This window comes from Lacerta agilis, chromosome 1, assembly GCF_009819535.1.
Source record: "Lacerta agilis isolate rLacAgi1 chromosome 1, rLacAgi1.pri, whole genome shotgun sequence".
Classification (NCBI taxonomy): Eukaryota; Metazoa; Chordata; class Lepidosauria; order Squamata; family Lacertidae; genus Lacerta; species Lacerta agilis.
The window spans coordinates 69,213,970-69,233,996 of NC_046312.1; the positions used below are offsets into that span (position 1 = coordinate 69,213,970).

The 20,027-nt window shown below is 44.3% G+C and overlaps 1 long non-coding RNA gene across 5 annotated transcripts in view; it reads left to right on the plus strand.

Annotated features, from left to right (window-relative positions):
- Window positions 1-20,027, plus strand: part of LOC117048989 — a 94,012-nt gene that overhangs the window by 15,484 nt on the left and 58,501 nt on the right. The window contains exon 3 of one of the 5 annotated variants that reach the window (XR_004426903.1): window positions 17,772-17,839. The exons of 3 other annotated variants lie outside the window; for them this stretch is intronic. This is a non-coding gene — a long non-coding RNA (uncharacterized LOC117048989). Of the gene's footprint in view, window positions 1-9,835; window positions 9,936-17,771; window positions 17,840-20,027 lie in introns of those variants that run through there. One more of the 5 variants, XR_004426902.1, reaches the window with a different exon arrangement.

Consider the following 20,027-nt stretch of genomic DNA (forward strand, 5'->3'; position numbering starts at 1 on the left):
CATCACTGTATTAACTTAGGGATAACAGTTGGATTTAAACATATTTTCCTCCACTATCACCAGTGTGATGTGCTTAAATCTAGATGGATAGCATCCATCGCCACTTACAAACAGAAAAGTAAAACCGTCAAATTCTACCAAAATTGTAGAATGTCAGACATGCTGACACCAACCTTAATTCTGTGGCAGCACAATGCCAGTCCTAAGCACAAGAAGAATCAAGAGTCGAGGTAACTTTGAAAACCCTTTTTATTAATAAACAACAAACACACACATAGAGAGAAAGCTAGCCGGCTTGGACTTCCTATGCAGGTTTACTGGCTGTAACCAGTTCCAGTTGGCTTAACCACACCTATTCAAAGAGGAAAAGGGTACTGCTGTTACAACCTAGGCCTGCTCTTAAAGAAACAGATCATACATATAACACACTCTTTTATCTTCCTAGATGTATAAAGGGAGCCAGAGGGGGTAGCCATGTGGCTCTAGGGTATTGTGAACATATCTGTCAGCAAGGACAGCATTTTCTATGAGCATTCACATTAAGCAAACCAATTAGGGTAAGCAGTTTCTTCATTACTCTGTAGTTGTATAAAAGTAGACTAATGAGTAGGAGGCTAGCCTTCTGTCCCCATATGAACATACATATCCCATCTTAACAAAACAGGTACAGTCAAACCTCAGTTGTCGAACGTAATCCGTTCCAGAAGCCCGTTCGGCTTCCAAAATGTTCAACAACTGAGATGTGGCTTCCGATTGGCTGCAGGAGCTTCCTGCACTCAAGCGGAAGCCGCATTGGATGTTCGGCTTCCAAAAAATGTTCAAAAACTGGAGCATTTCTTTCCGGGTTTTCTGTGTTCGGGACAAGAAATGTTTCAGAATGGAGATGTTTGGGAGCTGAGGTTTGACTGTACTCACTACCTGTCATATAGAGTGGCAAGCTAAAATATTCTAGAATATACACATATTTGGATACTTTGTCAACCCAGCGAAATGCTGCCCTGCATAAATGTTTACCCCAAAAGCTTGTACATTTGAGGGCTCTGTCATTAATGCATATATGACACATGGTTATTTCCACTGTAATACACATCTGTTCATAGCATCATCACCACCAGTTAAGCAGGAGCTGGTGTAGCTACGGTTTATAGACTAGTGTTACTACTCTTCAAACAATACTCAGCAGAATAGGATTCCACCCCCCCCCCCATGTTTAATAATTTCCAAACATGAAATAGATTATTGCTCTGGTATGGAAAAGAAAAAGACAAAACCTTGAAACATTTTACTGCAGAAACTGTTCCTATATGTGCATGTGTCAATTCTACAATTACATTTTCATACATTATTGCAGAATGAATTCAAAATATATTGTCAGCTTAAAACTTTGTTTTATTTGTGAGTTAGTATGTGGTAGGTTTCCATCCCAGAAAGTGATCCATACAAATTGGGTTTGCTTTGTTACTATGGAAGCTTTAAAGGCTTTGACTCTGCAATTTATTTGCTAAAGTCAAGAAAACAGAGGCAGAATTAAAACTCTCTTGTGTGGACAGTTTGCCTTTCCATTATACATTTTTTTTTAAATCTGACAAGCCCTTAACAAGAGGAAATTTATTCCAATGTGCAAACTTGATATTTCCAAGGGAAGTGTATTATGTTAACTGGAAATCTGGGGGACAATGGACAACAAAATGTTACCTTGTACTTGAAAGCCATAGAAACAAACTTTGGACTTCAAGGCAGGTGGCTTATCTTCCTCATGTTTTGATGTTTTCATGGTAGTTAATGAGAAGATAGGCAAACACCAGTATTTAATATGTTCTTCACCGTTTCTGCTAATGAACTGTTTGAGTGGAGGTATTTCCTAGGTTGGCATTTTACTTTTATTTAAACATGCATTTCTGAGTGCCAGTAGGGGAAACATCTGCCTACCCTAAACTTTTTCTTTATGGCAGGGTGGGGCTCTAATGGGATTGGGAAAGGATTGGCTTCGTATTCATCTTGCTTGCCAAGAGTGAGCTCTACACATCTCAGATAACTTGGATACTTAATCATCCCTTCCACAACTTTCTTATGTTCCCAATACAACTTGTGACCACATACCTCCTTTGCCACTATAGATATTTTCTGGAATACTGGCCTCTGACCTTAAGTATAGACTTCTAAGGGGTGCATATCATTATGCTAAATACTTCTGTTAATCTGATGCGTAGCATTAAATTTTATATTATTCCGAAGTGTAGCAACCCATATCTTTAGAATGTCGAGATCTGTATACATTAAAAACCAAAGACTTCACCACTGCTGCTCTGGCACCATGCCCAAGGAACCATTGGATACATAAAACACTAACAATCCACCCATTTCATCTGCTAGTGGTGGGACAGCAGACATTTAAATGAGTTGTATAGAGATTTTGGAGCTTAAAAATCAGTTCACACAGAGCACTGGTCACAGGCTTATTTGGTATCACTGTTTCCCTACATCAGGAGTAGCAAACCCATGGCTTACACTATTTTAGTACCCTGCCACCCTCCTTCAGAATCAAGTTTCTCTACTTATCTGTGATATTTGCTGGAACAGACAATTGTTAGAAAGTCTTGGAGAGGCCAACACTCCTTCCTGTTTCCTCTCTCTTAATGCATTCTAGAAAATGCTGTGATGCAGATGACAGCCCCCCACCCCATCTGCACACATGCACAAGTGAGTATGAATTTGCCACTTTGTTCTTGGCCACCATTGCCATGTAGCCCTTGAAGAAGTGGCTGGCCCTCATTGCAGCCCTTTAACCAAAAAAGGTTAGCCACCCTACCATGTAAACATTCTGCAAAACACAACACCCCCCCCCCCTTTTAGGTGCAGAATTCAGAAGCAGTGAGAAAGTTTTCATTTGGATAAGCCCTGGAGAAGACTGGCTTCTATAAAGAGAACTTTTCATTGAGGAACCCTTCATAAAATACCAAGGAACCCCAGTTTCCCAGAATCCACCACAGGTGTAGATTGATCTGGGAATGTTTGGTAGATTGATCTGGGAAGGTGTAGATTGATCTGGGAAGGTTTAGTAGGTAGATGATCTTGTCATTGAGTAGAATTTCTTCCAAATCAGATTCTGTGAAAAAGAGTACAAGTGAAAAAGAATACACAGTTCTGACATTTTAAAACTGCTGACATTTTATGAAGTGGTGCCCCTAGGAGGCAGAGGTCAAACATGATACTTGATTTTCGTAGCAGAGAAGACTTGCTCTCATGTTGCAGTCTGTAACCGAATGTAAAAGCTGTTTGACTGTGTTTTGGGGAGTGGAGACAGACTGAAGTAGGCAAATAGTTTTTTTCAGTTCCAACGGGTCAAATGTAACCAAAAGAAATAAATATGCTCATGATAGTTTATCATTTTCTTGTATTGCTTCAAAGGGATTTCACTGCCAACTGCACGGCCCACTTCCACCTCTCATCTTATTTGCATTGTTGGGTTATATATGTCATGTTTCATAAAGTTTCATCGCATTTTATTATTTCTGTTGTTTTCTTTCCTTGTAAACTGTGCAAGGAAAGGTGGGTCACAAATATTTTAATAAATAAATAAATACCCATAGGCTTAAAACCTATATGTCTCACCTGTGCTGTGCTAGTACAGCCTAATTCTCTAGACATTGGGCTACATAAAATTACACTTTCTGCTCATCCCAATTTCATCAAGTCAAATGTATTTTCAGTGAGTAACTCTGGATGAGTTACTTCACTTCTTTGCTGCATCTTTTTCCTCTGGCTGCTACCTCCCTCCACCCTGCCTTTATAGGAGTGAGATGGGGTTTAGGAATTTTTTAAGCACTTTGGGATTACAAGTAAGAAACTATTAGCATGATGTAATGAAAAGTATTATTACATTATTTTCTATTTATAATAATAATAATAATAATATTTATTATTTGTACCCCGCCCATCTGGCTGGATTTCCCCAGCCACTCTGGGCGGCTTCCAACAGAAACCAAATACAACAATATCAAACATTAAAAACTTCCCTAAAAAGGGCTGCCTTCAGGTTTTTTCTGAATGTCAGGTAGTTGTTTATTTCCCTGACCTGTGATGGGAGGGCGTTCCACAGGGCGGGCGCCACTAACGAGAAGGCCCTCTGCCTGGTTCCCTGTAGTTTTGCTTCTCGCAGTGAGGGAACAGACAGAAGGCCCTCGGCGCTGGATCTCAGTGTCCGGGCTGAATGATGGGGGTGGAGACGCTCCTTCAGGTATACAGGACCGAGGCCGTTTAGGGCTTTAAAGGTCAGCACCAACACTTTGAATTGTGCTCGGAAACGTACTGGGAGCCAATGCAGATCTCTCAGGACCGGTGTTATGTGGTCTCGGCGGCCACTCCCAGTCACCAGTCTAGCTGCCGCATTTTGGATTAATTGCAGTTTCCGGGTCACCTTCAAAGGCAGCCCCACATAGAGCGCATTGCAGTAGTCCAAGCGGGAGATAACCAGAGCATGCACCACTTTGGTGAGACAGTCCGCGGGCAGGTAGGGTCTCAGCCTGCGTACCAGGTGGAGCTGGTAGACAGCTGCCCTGGATACAGAATTAACCTGCGCTTCCATGGACAGCTGTGAGTCCAAAATGACTCCCAGGCTGCGCACCTGGTCCTTCAGGGGCACAGTTACCCCATTCAGGACCAGGGAATCCTCCACACCTGCCCTCCTCCTGTCCCCCAAGAACAGTACTTCTGTCTTGTCAGGATTCAACCTCAATCTGTTAGCCGCCATCCATCCTCCAACCGCCTCCAGGCACTCACACAGGACCTTCACGGCCTTCACTGGTTCTGATTTGAAAGAGAGGTAGAGCTGGGTATCATCCGCATACTGATGAACACCCAGCCCAAACCCCCTGATGATCTCTCCCAGCGGCTTCATATAGATATTAAAAAGCATGGGGGAGAGGACAGAACCCTGAGGCACCCCACAAGTGAGAGCCCAGGGGTCTGAACACTCATCCCCCACCACCACTTTCTGAACACGGCCCAGGAGGAAGGAGCGGAACCACTGTATAACAGTGCCTCCAGCTCCCAACCCCTCTAGCCGGTCTAGAAGGATGTTATGGTCGATGGTGTCAAAGGCCGCTGAGAGATCCAGCAGAACTAGGAAACAGCTCTCACCTTTGTCCCTAGCCCGCCGGAGATCATCGACCAGCGCGACCAAGGCGGTTTCAGTCCCATGGTGAGGCCTGAATCCCGATTGGAAGGGATCCAAATGGTCCGCTTCTTCCAGGCGTGCCTGGAGTTGTTCAGCAACCACCCTCTCAATCACCTTGCCCAAGAATGGTAGATTTGAGACTGGGCGATAGTTGGCCATATTGGCCGGGTCTAAAGATGTTTTTTTAAGAAGCGGTTTAATGACCGCCTCTTTCAGCGGGGCTGGGAAGGCTCCCTCACAGAGGGAAGCATTCACCACCCCGCGCAGCCCATCGCCCAGCCCCTCCCGGCTAGCTTTTATAAGCCAGGATGGGCAAGGATCAAGGAGACAGGTGGTTGGTTTCACTCGTCCAAGCAGCCTGTCCACATCCTCGGAGGTAACAGACTGAAATTGATCCCACGCAACTGGACTAGACAGGACTCTGGCACTCTCCCGCCCTGGCCCTGCTCCCACGGTGGAGTCTATCTCTTTCCGAATCTGAGCGATTTTATCTGCAAAAAACTTTGCAAACGCATTGCAGGAGATCTTGGGGTCCCTACCAGGCCCCGATGACGAAGGTGGCTCCGATAGATTCCGAACCACCTGAAAGAGTCTCCTGCTGCTATTTTCCGCAGATGCAATAGAGGCGGTGAAGAAAGTCTTCTTCGCCGTCGCTATCGCCACTTGGTAGGCTCGACGTTGAGCTCTAACCTGTGTTCGGTCGGATTCAGAATGGGTTTTCTGCCACCGGCGCTCTAGCCGTCTCAACGATTGTTTCATCGCCCTCTAGCCGTCTCAACGATTGTTTCATTTAGCACCTGATTAAACACCACTTAACCCACTGGCTTTAATCCAATGCACAACTGTTAAGGGTGTGTGTGGTTTATTTATTTATTTATTTTTGCTAATGCACCATTGTTCTGATGAAGCCAGCATCTGTGCAGTAGTCCGTATCTTACACTGTCATTAGGGTAAATTGGTTCCCTGGGCAACTTCCCAGGAACGCAGGTGTCCTGATTACAGACACCCTGATTATGTGAAGTAGACAGCAGTCACTCATTCACAAAAGGAACTCAGCCTCATTGTTAAACAATCACCACCAAGCATTTGCTACCAATAAGGCCTTGGGAGAAAGGAGACAATTCAACTCCATTGCCCATATTGTGGCTATTCAAACCAATGGCACCCTCCTCACCAATCTCATTGATGGCCAAACAACTATAACTGCTAATATTCAATATGAAATGCATGTTTATCTGTATATTGAGGGTGGGGGAGGGAAGAGCCATTTAGAAAATGCAGTTATTTGGACACAGCAACACTTTTTCTAACATAGGAGTAGACAGAGGTAGTAATTGGTGCTACTTAATATCTGTTCCATGTTTGTTGGAAATTTATCTTTTAGTGTGGCAGCAGCTACACTTTGGAACTCCTTGCCTATTGATACCAGGCAGGCACCTTCACTGTACTGTACTCTTTTCAGCACCTACTTTAAACATTTTTGTTGAAGCAAGCTTATCCAGACATGTCGACACAGTATGCGGTGGCCGTGAAGGAAAATTCTATGCTGGGGATCATTGAATTGAAAGTAAAACTGCCAGTATCGTAATGCTGTTCTATAAATCTATGGTATATAAATCTATATACTGTATGCAGTTCTGGTCTCTTCACCTCAGAAAAGATGCTGTAGAGTTGGAAGAGGTTCGGAAACGGGCAACCAATTTGCTTTATACAGAGAAGTAGGTGATAAATTATTGGAAATAAATAAATACATTCAAGTGGACTTGACAACACTCTGTTTTAAGGCACCTTATATGCAGCACACTTTGGAAGATTAAGACTTTTATGGAGGCGTAGTGCTTCAGCCTCACAGTGATTCATTATATCTTAGTTTATAGTGATCTAACCTTCAACAGCATCTGCATCGTGATCTATCAAAGCTAGCGGTATTGAACTATTCCATATTTTGCTCATTTTGAAAGACTGCAAGATCAGTTCTGATGGCAAATTCAAGTTCCTGTTGCACGTCTCAATTACTAATCTGGCCAAATAACCTAGGGTATGTTGGGATAATGAATTACAAAAATCAAAGGGCTTAATAAATAATAAAATCTGCCCCCTTTCCTTTAAAAATACACAGAACATGACACTCTTGTGCTTTTAATTCAACTCGATTAAAGAGTGGAGAGAAACTATCAATGACTACCAGCAGCAAGACTCCTCGGGAATTGCCCCTGTTTGTAGATTCTTTATGGAATTAGGTGACAGCTGGCAAAGTTTGCCTTGGGGTTAAGGGCTCAGTATCCATTACGGTTTCCTCTTTTCATCAACAGGAACCCTACACGTAAATCACATAATGTAACACATTTGCTTTCTTACGTTCCGTTTTAGGATTTAGATTAGCCACCAGTAACATGAGCTTGGCTGTTTAAACAATATAGATGTCATACATTATAATATTAGCTTTACTCATTGTCTCAATGCAAACTTTTAAACAGAACATTTTTGACCCTGAAACTCAATTCACCCCAAAGAGCCCCTTCTTTAATTAAAACTGCATGTGACCCAGAAGGCATCAAGGCAAAGGAGGAGCATCAAGCTTATTCATGCCACCTTCACCTGCTAATGAAAAGCAGAGACCAACATATGAAGGGATGGAAGATTAGAAACAGTTAGGAATTGGTGTGTGTAGGGATTGAGAACTTTACTCCTGGCCCAACGAACGCTTTTTAAAATAGAACACATTTGGGGAACATTGGAAATTTAGTTTGTGGAAAGATTCTAAAAAATGCAAACCGTCAGTTTGCAAAAGCTTTACACATAGTCTTGCAAAAAATGAACAAACAACTATTTGGATTTGTGTCTACTTCACATTGACAACTGCAGCTTGATTAGCTTTTGTCGCAAGCTTGTTTCTTCATTTCATGTCAGTGTGCATGTACAACTCTGTTGATTTGATGTGGAACATTTGGTGCAATTAAAGCTAGGTGACAGTCTGGACATGGTCAGATGCCTGAAGTGTTGCAGTTGCGGGCCCAGGTGCAGTGAGCTTGCGATTGCCAGTGGTGGGTACATGGGAAGAGGTAATAAACACAGGACAACCTATTGGGATTAAATATGCTACTACAACTTTATTTACTACAAATGTCAGTAGGTTTCGGCATACCGTGTTTCTCATAAAATAAGACGTGCCTATAAAATAAGCCATGGCAGGATTTTCAAGCGTTCACAAAATATAAGACATACCCCGAAAATAAGCCGTAATGCTGGGCAGTTCTGGAGGGCGCCAAGGAAGAGGAAGAGGTCTGTCGGGTTGGCGCCCAGAACCGGATGTTGCTGCTGCTGCAGCCCCGATCCAGCAGGACCCAGCAGGAGCTGCAGACCGCGCCGCATGGATCCCCGATCCAGCGGGACGCGGCAGGAGCTGCAGCGCGCGCCGCGTGGAGCCCCGATCCAGCGGGACCCGGCAGGAGCTGCAGCGCGCGCCACGTGGATCCCCGATCCAGCCGGACCCGGCAGGAGCTGCAGCGCGCGCCGCATGGATCCCCGATCCAGCGGGACGCGGCAGGAGCTGCAGCGCGCGCCGCGTGGATCCCCGATCCAGCGGGACGCGGCAGGAGCTGCAGCGCGCGCCACGTGGATCCCCGATCCAGCCGGACCCGGCAGGAGCTGCAGCGCGCGCCGCGTGGAGCCCCGATCCAGCCGGACCCGGCAGGAGCTGCAGCGCGCGCCGCGTGGAGCCCTGAGCCAGCAGCAGCCAGCAGCAGCAGCCGCAGTGTGCGCCACGTGGAGTCCCGATCCAGCAGGACCCAGCAGGAGCTGCAGACCGCGCCGCATGGATCCCCGATCCAGCGGGACGCGGCAGGAGCTGCAGCGCGCGCCGCGTGGAGCCCCGATCCAGCGGGACCCAGCAGTGCTCTGTACGGTAGCAATTTGAATCCTCCTCCTCCTGTCGCGGCTTGGGGCGATCCGCGCGGCGCTGCTGGGCGCTTTATCAACACTTCAGCAGCAACAGCCAGTTCCGGGCTCCAAGCCATGGCAGGAAGAGGAGGAGGCTTGCCAGGTCGGCGCCCAGCAGCCCCCCGAGCCTCCGGGAGCCAGGAGGAGGAGGAGGTGGCCTGCCGGGTCGGTGCCCAGCAGGGCCGCGCGCCCCGAGCCAGCTGGACCCAGCAGCACCAATGCTGGACACAGCAGGAGGAGGCAGGCGCCCAGAACCGTACGGTACTTAATAAAAAAATAAGACACCCCCGAAAATAAGCCATAGGCTTATTTTCCTGAGTAAAATAAATATAAGACGGTGTCTTATTTTATGAGAAACACGGTAGGTATTGGATGTGTATCCTGAGTCAAGCAACCCAGCAGCTGGCTGGTTACTGCTGGGGTTAATCCTTGGATAAGGATTGCTCTATGATGCACATCAAATTGGGGTGAACCCTCCAGGAGCACCACATTTCATGGCCCAGCAGCCCCTATCTGGACAGAAACACCCCCTTTGGGCCCCTTTAATGGGGTACCCCAATTTCATGGCAGGGGTTAAGAATCCAATCCAATGCCTTGCTTTGCTGGTAAAATGAAGCCCAGGAGGGTCCTCCTAATCCATATAATTAGATTCCCATGGGTCCTCATTTGAAGAACTCTCCTCTCCCGACCCTTGTCCTTTGGCTTTCCTTGTGAGCACAGATGCACTAGCACCATCTCCACCCTGGCAGGCCCATCACCCTGGCAGCAGTCAGCCAGTAGTCACTGAGGGATGCTCCACTATCAGTAACTGAAGAGCTGGGCTCACATGAATCATAACCACTACCCAACTTCCACTGCTGCTTCTGATGATGCTCCTTGGTGGGGCGCTTCTTGTTGCTCTTCCACAACACCTCATCAGAGGAATCTGAGGGCTCAACTGGAAGTTGAAGCCCCGTTTGCTGGCTAAGTGGTCTGAGATAGCAAGAAAGGTAAAGCAAAGCAAGCTGTGGCTGTAATGACGAAGATAGCAGCTGCGGACTGTGTCCAAACTTAAAGAAGACTGTTTCTCCCCCGCCCCCCTCCACTTGAAACACTATGACCAGGCCCAAACAGAGGGGGGGATCATATGGGCCACTTGTCCCAGGCCTCCGATTCCAAAGGGGGCCTTGGTCAGTATATTCAGTCGCTCACCATTATTTAAATGTAAATACTTAAAACAATCCTTTTCCCTATGTATTTTTAAAAAGCACTATTGTATATATTTTCCATTTTGTCTTTATATGCAGATACGGTTCAAGTCTTGAAATAAAATTTAAAAAAGGGCCACATTATCTACCTGGCCTGGGCCTCTGCCTGGCTCTGCAAGGGCCTGACTATGATGGATAAAGGTACTGGTACAAAAGTTGGGCGCCACCCCCACTGTCTGCCAAGTGGTAGCAAGATTACAGGGGGTTCCAGGTGCACACCTGGGGGCTGTGCTGCTTTGGAGAATTGAAGACACAGCAGAGACTGTTGTAGCTTTTTTAAAAAAAACAACCACATATTTACACCTTCAGCCTGCATGGAGGGAGTCCAGAGCTTAAAGCATGGTCATTTCAAGAGTGGCTTGTTCCCCACAGCAGTGCAGCACTGGAGGCAAAGGCATCTCTCTCAGCCAGCCTTCAGCCAGCTTGCCCAAGATGGATCTCAGTCTTTATTTCTCACATTCTTCTTCCCAGCACACCTTGCTAAAAACTTTCCTGTTGCCTCCTACCCAGTTACCCTGGCAACCTTCTGTCTGCCTAGGCCCAATATTCCTCTGGGATGGGGCATCAACACCTTGTTAATGCCTCTATCCCAGGAAAGGAAGCTTAGCCTGTATTTTTCCACGGGCCAGCAACCTTCCCTTCATTTCTCCCAGCTAATCTAAACCCTGTCATTTAGGATTTACGGCAGGGGTCGGCAAGGCTTACCAGGCATGGGCCAGATCACTCCCTCAGAGACCCTCCATGGGCCAGGCCTGCGCAGGCACGATTTTCAGCATCTGGGCATGCGCAGAAGCGATTTCAGGAGCCACGGAAGAGAGCCGCCGCGCTGCGCAGGGACTCACCGAGCAGATGGCTCGGTTCGGGAGCGGCTCATGGGCAGGTTAAGTGACCCTCATGGGCCGCTTCCGGCCCATGGGCCTTAGGCTGCTGACCTCTGGTTTAGGGGGTCCCACCGCAATTCAATAAGAGTTCTCACCCCATGATCCTCATTGGATGCAACCGTTCACCTTGTATCCCAGTAGTTGGTAGGGATGCAACGAATGCACTTGAAAGCCTCTGAATGCAAGACAGATGTTCTGAATGCAAGGCAGATGCTACACCACCAGAGTGCAGTGTCTTTCGGTGGGTGGGTGCTGGAATGCTACTAGCAACCCCTCTGGGTCATTACACGCCATGTCACCTGATTTAAATACTCAACTGTACTCTCACAACTCAGATTTTCTTCAAAACAAAATTATGTGTAGATATCTATGAGATAACCTCAAATGAATTTTAAAAGATTTTTTGGTCCAAAATTGGGCAAAGGAGAGTTTTTAAAAATTTCAATTTTCGTGCGATTTAGGTTAATGCAATTTCTGCGTCAGTTTAGGGGGGGGAACCTGTTTCGTTCCCCCCCCAACCAATTGGACTTATTTTGGTATCAAAATAAAGCTAATTGTGGTCTCTTTTAAAATAAGGTATAAAAATGGCATTAAGTGCCACAGAAAAGGGTCACCGACCATTCAAAGTGAATTTTTGTCATTTTATTCCTGGTAGGTTCGATAAGTTATAGCGTGCAAACCACAACTAACAGATGTATCATATCTGTTAAACCCCAGAGCCTAGGGCTTGCTGATCAGAAGGTCGGCAACCCTATACCCACATTTACCTGGGAGTAAGCTCCACGCAGGTGGCGCTGTGGTCTAAACCACAGAGCCTAGGGCTTGCCGATCGGAAGGTCGGCAGTTTGTATCCCCGTGACGGGGTGAGCTCCCGTTGTTCAGTCCCTGCTCCTGCCAACCTAGCAGTTCAAAAGCACGTCAAAGTGCAAGTAGATAAATAGGTACTGCTCTGGCGGGAAGGTAAACAGCGTTTCTGTGTGCTGCTCTGGTTTGCCAGAAGTGGCTTTGTCATGCTGGCCACATGACCCGGAAGCTGTACGCCGGCTCCCTTGGCCAATAACGCAGGATGAGCACCGCAACCCCATAGATGGACACGACTGGACCTAATGGTCAGGGGTCCCTTTACCTTTAACCATGTACTTGGGACGTGGGTGGCGCTGTGGGTTAAACCACAGAGCCTAGGGCTTGCTGATCAGAAGGTTGGCGGTTCGAATCCCCACGACAGTGTGAGCTCCCGTTGTTCAGTCCCAGCTCCTGCCCACCTAGCAGTTCGAAAGCACGTCAAAATGCAAGTAGATAAATAGGTACCGCTCCGGAGGGGAGGTAAACGGTGTTTCTGTGCGCTGCTCTGGTTCGCCAGAAGTGGCTTTGTCATGCTGGCCACATGACCCAGAAGCTGTACACCAGCTCCCTCAGCTAGTAATGCGAGATGAGCACCGCAACCCCAGAGTCATTCGCGACTGGACCTAATGGTCAGGGGTCCCTTTACCTTTACCTTTAACCATGTACTTGTTATGTTTTAAAAATAAGGAGGGTGCTTTTTGTGGTTATAAAATAAATTGATTTTGAAGTAAATTTTTTACAAAAAATGTTTTTTGTATTATTATTATTTTTACAAGTTTAAGGTCTCTTTGAGCCCGAAATAACTCACACATTCGTGGGAATAGTTAAAATTGTACCCTCATGTTACAATGCCATCTGATATATTTTTAAAATTAAGGTTTATTGATTATTTAATAAAAACAAAATACATCTCAGAGCCCTTCATTTTATTGTGTAAAACATTTCTGCAATGATATGGTCCATGGTCCATTTTTTGGACCAAAAAATGTTTTAAAAATTCATTTGTGGTTATCTCGTAGGCATCTACACATAATTTTTTTTAAAAAGAAAATCTGAGTCATGAAAGCACATGGCATCAGGAAGGAGTGAGGAGGCCACTTTCCCTTTCCTGAGCCATGATGCTGCCACACCCCTTGGCTCTCACCCCAGGGAACTGCCAACAGCAACCCATGTAGCCATTGGAAAACCTGCAGAGGTGGGGGGGGGGGCAGGGCGGTACAGGACAATGGGCCATGCACTATGACCTTCCTCCCTCTGCAGATAGGACAAATCCCTCCTTTATGAATGGTAAAGGTAGGGCTCCTCTGCTGCCTGGCTCAACCTCCCTCCCATCTTGCTGTTGTCAGCCACACACACACACCTTTTGATTCCGGCTAATGGCATTGAAAAGTGCCTTTTGTTAGGTGTTACAGCAAAGGGGGGGGGAGAGAATGTGGATTAAAGAGGTCAAATGTATATCAAACAACGTGTCCCCCATGTAAATACTTAGGCAGATACTCCCCTTTATGTATCTCATGCAATTGCCAGTCACACCTCCATGGAAATTCTTAAGAGGAATGTTTTTAATGAGAAGCTTCACAGATTTTCAGCTTTCGTATGTCTTCTAGGTATGCAAAGGGATTGCGTCAGAACCTGAATTTGTCAGGAGAGGAAATGAAAAATAGATGTGAAATGTAAAATACAAAAGAGGTAGCACAGCAAAGCTGCGGTCAGGCAATACACAATACTGTGAAATACTATCCCCTTTTCTTAAAAAAAATATGCTGCTTTCTTCTCCTTTGCCCCAGGAAGATTGTAAGGGTGAGCTAGAGCCTTGCCCTTACACAATGGGCTTTTAGTAACAAGGCAGTCACTCTGTCATTGCTTTGACACTAAAGAAAGTAAAGCAGACACAAAAGAATGCCACTTGGCACCGCAGTATCCATCACTTCCAGCGCTAAACACCAATGCCTTTTGTATTTGTGCTTATCGGCAGGAAATCCTGAAGCCTTTGCCAATGAGTCCATCACTTGGATAAGAAGGAAAATGAATTGCCATTTGTCCAGTTCCCATAACACTACATTCAAACGACTCCAAGCAGCTTCAAATGGCACTGCTTTTGAACGTTGCACAGTGTGAATGCAGAACCCCAAAAATCAAACTCCTTTGTCATATCGTAAAGGTGGTGGTGACCAACTGCTTTAACAAATTTACTTTCATTTGTGTGTGTGTGTGTGTGTGTGTGTGTGTGTGAATGAAAGTAAATATATATATATAGAGAGAGAGAGAGAGAGAAATTACTTACGTAGTGCCAGTAATGAGCATGATGCTTTTTAGAGTACTAAAAAGAGAAATCAGTACCCTGTCCCCACTACTGTTGCAAAACAAATGTGAAACAGTAATGCTATGAGATCAGACGAAATATAAAGAAATAATGTGTGGAATTTTTTGAAAATTGGGACAGGCATTCGTGTAATGGCCCCTGCCAGGGTCCCAGTTGCAGTTTGAGGGGTGTGTGTGTGCACCCCACCACATCTGGAACGGGGCAGGCAGCATTCTGCATGTGCAGAGGGAGTCCAGGTTCTCATAGACTATTGCATAGTGACCTTTTTGAGTCCCAGATACCACATTATATCATAGGCAGACTTTGAAGGGCCGCATGAATGTACAGCAAGTGACAGCCATGCAAAAGTTCTGGGTTTCTAGGCACTTAAACACAGCACACACAGGTCTTTCCACCTTTCTTCGAAACAAGCAAGTTTGTGGACATGCTCCCTCCAGACAAAAGGCAGGCGTTGCCTGGGAAGCGTTCCAAGGGCCACATAGAAAGGTCTGGAGGACCACATTTGTTCCCTTGACCAGAGTTTCTTCCAATCCTGGATTAGCTCTGCTTTCCAGATTGGCTGGGCTTCAAAATAGCAGCAGCAGCAGCAGCAGCAGCAGACCTATTCCAGAGCCTCAGTTTCTTTCAGCTTACAGCTGCTTCCTTGTCAGACTCATTCCTATTATTTTTCCTATTATTTATCATCTCATGGAACCAGTAACTTCTGCTTCCTCCCACAGGGTGTAGTGCTGTCCTTCAAAGGCTGTCTCTGCACCTATTTAGGTTGCTTTTGGGGATTTTTCTGAATGTCAGAATTCATTATTAACTGAATGCAAAAAAGGGAGAACACATTATCTGCATCTGGTGTAACTCAGTCCAGCTCTGTTGCAATGTTTTGAGTTGCGGAGTTTTGATCCTTAAAGCTTTGTATATGCTTAAGTTATTGCAGACGCTATTGTTGTAAGGTGGATGTGCTGCGGGAGTATTTTCTTTATTGTATGACATTTGGGATTTTGATCACTTTTATTTACATCCAAGAGATTTAAAATTCCTCTAAACAAAGTCAGGAATAGTTATTTTCAGTGAAACCTCTCTCAGCTTTGCCTTTTAGAATACTTTGTGTGTGTGTGTGCGCGCACACACACACACACACATTGCTTTTATCACAGAACTGGAAACATTTACCTCCTTTTCATTGTGAATGAATATTCTGCTTGCATTTGTTTGCTTAATGAGCTAATGAATAGGTAAAAAATGTGAAATGGCTTTTTGTACCCCAAATTAACAGGAGAAAATTGGGGTGTTTTTGAGTATTCTTTCACATTTCTAAATTAGAGTGCACCAATAATAAGGTATGCAGAGCAGATCAGTGACTATCTTCCAAGGAAAATGCTTTCCTTGGTTTTCCCCATAAAGTTAAATGCACAGCATATTCTCCTCACCCCCATTTCTTTTCAGAGAAATGAAACCAAGCTGTAAGTATAGCAATGACCAGATTTTGAGATGGGAGGGGAGGGCTGTGCTGGGGATCCTTCATTGAATGAAGGAAGAGGGATCACAAACCACAGCTCGCGTTCTTCTTCACAGACTGTTCTTCCAGGAGAGTGAGGGGTAGCAAGAAAAACCTGACTTTTCCATGTTTTATACTAAATGTGAAACCACCTAGCATGATAGCCCCTTGATTTATTTGTCTGAACTTTGACAGATCTGTACCTAGGGCACCTCTCCCAAGTACTGAGTTGTCAAGTAGTCCCCCGCCCCATCTGTGGAGGGAATGTGCCTTCTATCCCCCCTCCCCAAATGGCAAAGTCTGCCCTTGCAGAAGTACTGCTGCACCTATCTTTCTGAAATTTGGCAACCTTCATTCCTTCAGAAGGGTTGACTATGATTTTATAATAAATAAAATGTTAGAGACCTTTTATTTATTTTTAAAGCTTCCCTGCATGAAAGCTCCTTAGTGGGTCTTCCCAAAATTTGCCATGCTTAATCACAGTTCCTTTGCCTGTAAATTTCGCTTACTTATGCAAGAAGGAAAGAATTTTTTTAGCCATTTTTAGACACTACATTATATATGGCAAAGCATAACATTGGACTGAACTGACTGGATTTGGACCCAAATAATGAATCAAACCAGAATGACATGGAGTGGGTCTGAAACAGATGAGGTTGCCTCAAAATACTACAGGTACATGGTAAATCTTGTGGTCACTAAACAAGCCTAGTATATATGTGTCACTAGATGATGCGACAGTGTTGTTAGCTAAGCTAACATCATCACAGTGACACCCAGAATAGAATGAAAGCTCTACATAAACAAAAGGCATAGGGAAGCATGTACAGTGGCGCCCCACTAGATGAAAATAATTCATTCTATGAATTTTTTCGTCTAGCGGTTTTTTCATCTAGCGAAGCAGCAATGACAGCCGCGCTCCGCTAAACGAAAAAAAAAGACGAAAATTTTTCGTCTTGCGAAGCAGCCCCATAGACTTTTTCGTCTTGCGGGGCAGCTTCCGCTAGACGGATGCCGTTCATCTAGCGAGTTTTTCATCTAGCGAGGCATTCGTCTAGCGGGGCACCACTGTACTGTATTCCTATCAAGTGAGATGCACACATTTAAAGAGGTCTGCAAAGTAAATGATAAAATTCTTGAAAATATATTATTTATTCAACCTTGTAATTGGACAAAACTATTTACCATGTGCAAGACAACTGTTGATTCCATCCTCCCTAATATCAAGCGTAACATTTACATAAATCTTATTTAGGAAGATTGCCGTCTCACTGAGAATTTCATATACAAAAACACAGAGTTAAAGAAGTTTTGACCTACCTATTGGATGTGTACGCAAATAATTTTGTAGCGGTTTCTATACAGTACTTCAGTACTGTTCTTCACAAATATACTTTACTAGCTCTCATTTAAAAATATATAAATACGTGTAAATATGAACAAGATTTTTTTGGGGGGGGATCAACATAAAAAGGATAGAAGCATTTTTTTGGTACTCAGTCATTGAATATATTAGCAGAAGGAAATCATGCTTATTTAGCAATAGTGATACCATGCACAGTATTCCATCTACTGTGTTTTGCAATATCGCGCAACGTGTTTTAGTACTTGAATTCATATAGTATATACTTTGCTGATCGATTTGCATACCGTATCGATCCCAAGGGTTTTCTAATGTGTTTCACTTGTGGCACTTCTGCATAATTGCCTGATTAACTGACTTATTTAACCTATTGACCTTTACTCTTAATTAGCAGCCCTATGTAAATGTTGAGTAGTAATCAAGTGGAACACGATTCTGTGTGCAATTTACATCTTGTGGAGTTTTTCTTATTTTTAAAAGATTTACTACCAGTAAAAATTCTAATTTCAGATCAGACTATGGTAAAATAAAAAATGAATACACTTACTTGGCTTCAGGTCACAGTACAGGTGAGTTTGAGTCACTCATGTTATTTCTATAAAGTTGAAACAAATTAAGAGTAATCACACACAGTGGATCAAATCACATCAGTAAGTGGAAAAATGTATAATTTAGGCTTTAAAGCGTTGGGTGGGGGAGGAGACATGAATGAGAACAAGAGTGTCTCTTTTGAACTTGGAAATTATTAGTTCTAGCACAGAAACTTTTAATTACAATAAAATTTTGCTAATTCCCACCAATTACTTGTATAAAGAAAAGACAAAGCATCAGCACGCAAAGATGTTTATTTTATTCTGCAGAGAGCCAGTTAATTTTATTATTTACACTTCTTCATTATGCTTACAAAAGATACACCACAGTGTATACTGAGAGAAACATCCATTATAAGAGATGTGTGTGTGTGTGTGCGCGCGTGTGTGTGCGTGTGTGTGTGTGCGCGCACGCGTGCGTGAGAGAGAGAGAGAGAGAGAGAGAGAGAGAGAGAGAGAGAGAGCCTATATTCAGCACTTCCAAGGCACACTGGGATCAGACTTGTGGACCATCCCATTATACCATGTAAGGAGCTCTGTATGTAAAAGAGTGACTGATAGGATACTAGGTAAACAGAATTAAGGGCTCCTTAGCTCTATCCTTGCTGCATTTGCTGATGCCATCTGAAAGAGAAGGGTTGGGCTGCATTCCTAGGCATCAAAGAAAAACACAGGAAGCTGACTTATACTGGTTGATCTAGCTCAGTGTTGCCTACCCTGACTGGCAGCCATTTTTCAGGGTTTGAGATGGGGCATTCCTAGCACTACCTGGAGATGCCAAGGATTGAACCTGAGACCCTCTGCACAAGAGAAAAGTAGATAATTGCAACAATATAACAACAGATTGATTTTAATAGATCTGTGGTAGCCAACATGATGCCTTCCACACGTTGCGGCCTACAAACTTGGAATAGATGACCCTGTGGTCCCTTGGAGCTGTACAGTTCTATGATCCCTTATCATTGACAGGGCCTGATGGGAGTTGTAGTCCATAGAACATAAAGGATACTCTCTTGCCTACTGCTGAAGTAGGTCCTGTAGAGGGAAACAGGAGAGCTAAACTTACAATTACTGGTTTTGTGCTGGCTACTCAACTATAGTTGCATAAAGTTTGGCTCTACCTCACCCAGCTTGCTAACTTGTATGTTGTGATCATAGTCCTGCTTCATTGAATTCCAAATATGCTAGAGATAGTTTGCCGAGTATTAAATTTGGCTTTTTTTCTGCCTTGAACCCTTCACTCTCAAATATCCTGGCCTAGTACCATAGTTCCACCCATCTTCCCCTGTTCCTGTCCAATGATTTGCTTTCATCATAAGTGAAAAGAAATGCATCCAAGTCACACTAGAATCTCACCTATAAAATATTTAGCTTGCTCAACAATGAATGCACCTTGATTAGTAGAGTGTGTTACATTTTAGCTACTTAACTTTGCAGCTTGATTACTGAAGTGCACAATTTAATCAGCACATTTAATCAAATGACAATATATACCACCTAATCCCTCCCTTACTACAGACCAGAAGCCAAAACTGTTAACTTCACATGCACCTGCATGAAGCAAATATGCAATGCATGAACTTCCATCAACACATGCAACTGGACCTTTGAAGAAATGCCAATCAAAATGTGCAACTATTGCAGTCAAATCCCCACATTGTTCCCTAAACTTTACTACTTCAAGCAATAACATTTGTGATGTTTCTGTGGTAAGAGTAGAGAGCATGACAGAGGAACACCAACCTAACTCTGCCTCCAATACAAAGGAATTGCATGTATGTTAGGGAGAACCACATATGCAGTCTGAAATTTATTTTTCATTGTTGCCACAGCAGTTCCCATTATATTGAAAAAGTGGCTTACCTCTTCAGCAGTGTTTACAGTGTGCAAAGTACAGTATTTTGCAGTCTTTACCGCCACTGAAAGAATACTGCTGCATATATCTGATTTATATTTTAAGTTCCTTTGTCTAATGTTCTACTTATCACCACGTCTTAGGGATGATATAAATTCTTGGTAGAATAGCCAGGTGGCACTGGGATTAAGGGAAGAGGTATACAATCATAAGCAATCTTCCCAGGCAAGGTCCAGCTCTGGCGACTCGCGTGATAGAGGGGCTGAGAGGAGCATGTTGTAGAATGTTATTTGAAAAAGCCCACCCTTTATTTCTCAAAAG